This window comes from Hordeum vulgare, chromosome 6H (assembly GCF_904849725.1).
Source record: "Hordeum vulgare subsp. vulgare chromosome 6H, MorexV3_pseudomolecules_assembly, whole genome shotgun sequence".
Classification (NCBI taxonomy): Eukaryota; Viridiplantae; Streptophyta; class Magnoliopsida; order Poales; family Poaceae; genus Hordeum; species Hordeum vulgare.
Window position 1 is genome coordinate 244,378,541 of NC_058523.1, and position 6,793 is coordinate 244,385,333.

The window sequence follows — 6,793 nt, forward strand, 5'->3', positions numbered from 1 at the left end:
TGACCCCGCTGACTAGAGGTTTGACCTCTCTGCGTCAGTGACAGGTGCGCCAACCTCGTAGTGTTAATTATCCTAATGTGTTAATTAAATATCTTAAATCTGATTAATTAACAGTGACACTGATGTGTGGAGCCCACACGTCACGTTTTACCCTGACCAGCCTGGTTGATTTAATGAGGTCATGCTGAGGTGAGGCTGACGCGGTAAAGTTTTTCTGGATATTTAAATATATCTAAATGATTTATTATATTACAGAAAATGTTATAAACTTTGAAAATCATAGAAATTCAACCATGACTCAGAAGAAAATAAATTATATATGGAAAATTATCAGAAAAATCCAAGGAATTTGTTTCTTGTGTTCTCATGCATGTTAGAATAAGCTATGTCCTCTATTTAGGACAACTCGTTTAAATGACAATTAAATAACCATACATGGAGTTTGAATTTAAACCATTGGTTCAAACCAACTTCATTTAATATTGTTGCTAGATGCATTAGCTCAATCAACATCATATTGGCATGTAATGATCATGCATTATAATGTAACATATTTGTGAAATAAATGTTATTCTGTTTCTATTGCCGGTGTTTGTTCACCCTCGGTGGACATTGTTCTGACGTTGGGATCATTGTCACCAATGAAGACTCATTGTTATCTTCACAAGTGTGAGGCAAGCAACCCCCCTTGAGCATATTGATACCAACCCACTCTCTCACTCCTGCTCTCTTTTATTTTTTAGGACAACGACAAATCAATTGTTACATGTCTTGGTAGTTGAACCCATTCCTGTGCATGACATGTCTTTGCCAGAGTAAATAGTTGAAATCATTTAGCATGAGTAGCAACACCTTGACCCTTTTTGTGCTAACTCATTCATGCTTGCTTATTATGTCTCCTATGCTTAGTGTCATGTCGGGTCTGATCCTTATGGGTGATGAATCAGAATAGTTGTGCTCATGTCCTACTATGTGAGAGTTAAGACTGTGAAACCAATTTGGTAAAGGTAATGATGAGTGGTCATGTAGGATTACATGGCGGGTTGTCTCATTGGGACCGTCCTTAAGAACAGAGTTTTGTGTATGTTATCAAAGACAAGATACTACCACACATTGGGTTCCGGTAACTCGCCCCTCTCGGCTTATTAATCACCTAGATCTTTAACTAGGAGTTGCAACTAGTTTCTCATGTTTGTAGGTAAATTGTTGGCGACTGTGTTTTCTTCTGCCCGACGGGGCAGCCTTCACTGCGGTAGACACACAATCCCATGGTGTACCAAGTGGCACCCGGATGGTGGGCTTGTGGAACCCTGCGCACATCGTTTGAGGCTGTAGAGGAAACTTCGGCTGGACTTCCTTGCGGGTTAGTCTCAAATAGGCAATAAACCTGGAGTAGGGTTTTGTGTGGTTAACGGTCGTGGCCCATGCCGATGCTAGTGCTTCCACTTGAAGATTGCCGAGATGCATGGCGTGCATATGGTGATAAGTGGCGAGAACGTGTGTGAAGAAGTATACCACTGAAGGGTGAATTAATCTTCGAATAATCGCGTCCTTGGCTATGGACTACTTGGAAACATTATGGGGTACATAGACAACTTGAAATGGATACTGTAAAATAGGAAAGATAAGTGTGAGTGCTATGGATGGCCTTCTCATAGGGATGCGGGAATGGATCCATAGTGGTGTATTGATTTGGTGAATATGTGGACTCGTGTTTTCTATCCCACCTAAAGGGAAGTAGTTGTAGTCATAGTACATGTGAGCCAAGAGTCAAAGATGGCTTGCTTCAATAAACTCCACAACTCCTTCATTGATACTGATGCATATGTAGATAGTTCTCATGTAAGCCTGGCTGAGTATTGTACTCACGTTTGCGTAATTATGTTTTTGAAGGGGAGACATTAGTATCACTATTGGTTCTACGTGATGTGTTTGATCTTGACCGAAATAGCTTGGGAATCCCAGACAGAGGTCTGGTTCCTTTGGTAGGGTCGTTGTAGCTTTTCAGGCTCTTCCAGCCATTTTTATTAGATGTAAGTACCTAGACATGTAACTTATGTCTGTTCTTTGTATGCTCTGAATGTTGGGTTATGTGACCCCTGTTTGTAATATCACACTATATTGACTCTTCTAAGTCATTAATAAATGCTTGAGTCATAGAGTTATGATGTGATGCCATGTTGTATCTACACATATCGTGCATATTGCGTGTATTTTTTGAAATGCATTGTATTTGTGGGATTCGAAACCTAGTTGTGTGTCTTTAGTAGCCCTCTTTTCCACTGAGCCTTGGTAGCTTGCTACTGCTCCAGGCACATTGATTGACCGGCATGTATCCTTCTTTGTTGTTGTGTCTGTCCCTACGGGTAAATGTCACGTGGTGTAATGGAGTCCTTGTAGCTTACTATGACTCATCTACACACGCTTAAGACCGACACCTACATTGCTGAGTTACATATGTATTTTCCTGTACGGATGTGCCACTTGGGTTTATAACTAGTCATGTCGACCCGGATAGTCTCACATATGATTGCTAGCAAAACATTCATATACGTGAGCCAAAATACGCAAACGGTCCCGGCCAATGTATCGCAGCCGTGGAGTTTATCATGCATGAGTCTGGAAAGTGATGTGATGTGTTACATGTTGTATTCATATGCCTTAGGATCGGGGTGCCGACAATGTTGGTATTAGATATTGATTGCCTGTAGGATTACTAAGACAAATTGGTTTGTGTTGAGCCTAGCAACCCTTTAGTTATATAAGGGAATTGATTGTGGAAGGGAACGTTCGATTGTTTTACTCCTTTCCTCATGTCATCCTAATTATGAGTCACCCTCTTCTTTATTCTACGGGACTTAAGAACTAGGCTTTCTTATCTATCTATTAGGATGACGAGTTACTATGCTAGAGAACTATAGGAAAGTTTTTGTCTTCCTGGATCGATGTCTCCATAAGAATTCAGTTGTTATGTTGTTAGTTTCATGCAGGTTGCGTCATATTTCATGCACGTACAGCCGTTATGCTATCTGAGTTATCCAAAGGTTATAAAATCTGATGGAATTGGAAATTCCTTGCTCCTGTTTCCGATGTCTTTTGGACCAGACAAAGCACACTAATGGTTGTGTTGAGGTATTCTATTACCTCAGTGTATTTGTGAAGTGTTAGGAAACCATGTTATCTCAGAGAACCACCCTATAGTCTAGTTGTGTTTTGTGTTTATAGTGTGATGGTTCTGTCCCTCATTATCAAAAGCATCTCGTGATGTTATTTAGTGAGTAGGTATTATATTTCTGGGTTCTTGAACCAGAGGATCATTCTGCTCACTCTCTTTGATAGTATTTGCTCGTTCCTTCAGCATACTAGTAACCTTTGTGATAGTCTTCATGGTATGTGGAACATTATTATTCCAATACCATGAACCAACCATGGAGGAAGTTCTTCATGAACTAAACAATCATAATACGAGTGCTATTGATAAGTTCTCTATTCCATATTGTGACTGTGTCAATCCTGCATTTCAGCATGGGTTATGCGAAAGAATTATGTTGAACTCGACCGACATGCTAATCTATGCATCTACAACTCAGAAAAATTATGTGCTCTTGACTTGCCCCTCTTCAGTGGTATTCTAACCTTTATCTCTCATTTGACAATCAAGAGTATTTTTGCATTCGTGTTTATTGATGCCTATTACTCTTATGATATGTCAAGCCATTCTATTTCACAATGATAAGGAGAAGCAGACTCCATTACCTCATCCATTTCTTGGATTGGGACAAAGTAGTTGTATTTCGTAGGGCAAAATGCCAATCCAGCTTTTGATCTGTTCCGCCCTAAACTATTACACTCTTTATGACATAAATGTCATGAGAATTGCACAATCTCTTATGAATTCTTGATAGATTGGTACTTCTTGCCATCATTATTCATTTCTCAGTCTCCCTATTTGTTGTAACCGGAACGCTGACAAGTGAACCATGATGTGTGGAATCAATACTCCTAGTAACCATGTTGCCTTGGAAGTTAATGGACAATGATTTCATTCTTAACATGTTGGTTATTGAATCACCATTCTAAATTTACCTAAAAAGAAAGATTGTTCTCGAGCTTAGTAACATACAAATGGTTCGTGATTTTTCGAATATGTTCTCGGAAGTATTACCAAGTTGTTCCCTGACTGTTATGTTGAGCTCATGATCAAGTTGGATTTCCTATAAACCGCCCCTTCTCCAAGAATCCGTCTTGGGTACCCTGAGCTAGTTCGTTAAGCTAAACAATAACTTGGACAGTTTCAAGATAAAATCTTTGCCTAACTTAGTTCATTCAAAAGATATATCTTTGTGTGCGTATGTGTGAATGTTGAGAAAAGGTGATAACCTCATGAGTTGATCCATGTGATCAATTGTTGCACCTATTATGTTGTCCAAATTAGGATTTGAGTATGGGCTATCGTCAAATCGAACTCAGAACCAAAGATCTTTGTAATGGTGTTTTACTTGTGGATTTCCTTGAGCATACACCATAATATATTTTGGCATGACCAATGCCATCACCTTGTTGACATACTTATGGACTTCCATCTTCATGGAAACCTTGATGAACTGTTGTTGAGCTCATCGACAACATTGTTTATCCTCTCCATGATTCATGATGAACATAAAGGTAGTGCTGGAAACTTATGTAGGAATTATCTTTGTGTTCCATACATGAAGTATATATATGATGAAAGAAGTGACTTCCTTTAAATTTATGTGCATTTGGTGCAAGTTGTCGCCATGAATTTGAGAAGCTCGTTTTTGCTTTCTTTGGAATCATCCTAAGTCAGTCACACACGTGCGAAGTATTCTATGGTTAGATAGACTGATCATCTACATTCCATATGTATCTTCTAGAACACCAAGCCGTTGATTGATTTGTTTAAGGAAAAGAAGTTCCGTCTTAAGAGCTAATACAGACTTATGTAAGGACTTCGACATCCTTAATCATGGTTCCCAACCCAAACTCTGTAGTGTTTTGTTGTAAGACTTGTATGTGGTCACGCTTGTCTTGGATAGTGTGATCACGTGCATCTTGCAATCCACCTGATTTTGTGGAGTTAGCTTCCGTAGTTCATTTCTCGAGAATCTCGCAACGTCACCTCGTCGATTTGTGTTGCAAACCTTCCTTTTCGGACATGCTCAGTCTGTAATATCCTGACACCAAACAGGTCTAAATCTCAAGCATATATGATGGTTGGATCAATTCCCAAGAATTATAAGATTGGTCTATCTGTAATTTGGTAAAGTGATGTCGTGGCTAACACACCTAGCCGGAAGACCTATTATTATAGTATCTTGTGTCAGCAACATTGGCAACTTCCCCATGAGGATTCTCTATGACTTGTTCTAGAAGTTGTTTCTCATGGACCCCCCGTTTGAGCCCCCAAAGTCTGACCTTTATTTGATGTTCTAGAAGCGGAGTGCTAAATGTCTCTCAGTCGATCATCCAGGTTTCGTTCCCTTGGCATAGCTAAGCTGAAATATGAGAAAGTGTTGTCTTCCTTTGCATCTGCATCCTGCATTATTATTCATCATTGTAGTATCGTGTGTCACCAAGATCTTGGCATGGATGTTGGTAAAACCTTGATGAATATGGAAGTGCTCAAGTTCTTGAGAGCACACTCACACACTCGGTTATATCATCGGTATCAATTTGAATGTGCCTTCCGTTTGCCGAGATATGTTATAACTCTAGTTCCTTTTCCAAGCTAAGTATGTCATTTCTTCAAACTCTTTCAAATGATCATTTGTGAATTGCCTTACACAAGTATGAAGAGGTTCAATGATCTCTCTATCAAATGTAATTATTTTGCCACTTAAAGGAGTAACTTTATGAGTCACCTTCCTAAGGTGCCCCATTATGGTATGAAGGGCAACTTAACTCCTCCTACTTTGAAACCACACCACCATCTCTTTTAACATGGAGTTGTTGCCTACAAAATTGAACCTTCGTCTTCTGTCTTTCCCGTTACTATGATGTTTGTTTTGTGTCGCACCTCGAGAGATGTTATCACCTCTCATTCCATGAGTTGATCATGAGTTGCTTGATCTTTGAGAAGATCGACTCTGTAGAGTTTTCTCCTTCCCGTTGTCGTGGTGTTTTGGTGGAGATCTCAAAGAGACATATGTCAAGGTCAATATGATGCAATGAATCAACATCTTCGAGAAGATCGACTAGACCATGAATATTATGTTAGTTTTGTGTTCCCTTTTGTCCTCTTACCCTACGCCTAAATCTTGGGATGATATTTTTGTTTAGTGGGGGTGAGTTGTTACATCCCTAGTTTACCCCTTGCTTCTGCTAGCATGAGTGTTGCATCATGTCTAAAGTTTTCTTAGACTTGAAATGGGGATTAACAAACCCTAGCATTTCATTTGAAAAACAAATTCAAACAATTGTGATTTTTAATGAATCCAAAATGGCCTTCAAAAATGTTCACCGTGTCTCATAAATGTTGGCAACAAAATATCAGGGGTGTATTTTATTACAAAAACAATTTTGGCATTTTAAATAATCCACCAAAGTTGCTCCAAATCACAAATAAATGACTATAATTATTTTAGTGGTTTCCAAAATGCTGAAAATATTTTTCGAGCTTGTAAATATTCCAACTATATCCGAGAAATAATTTCATGATTTTTGTGATTAGAAATTTTGCCCAAATAAATAAAATATAAAGCAGAAAATTAGAAAAACATAAACAAAATAAAGAAAAAGAAAGAGGGAGAAGCTCACCTGGGCCTCTTACCTC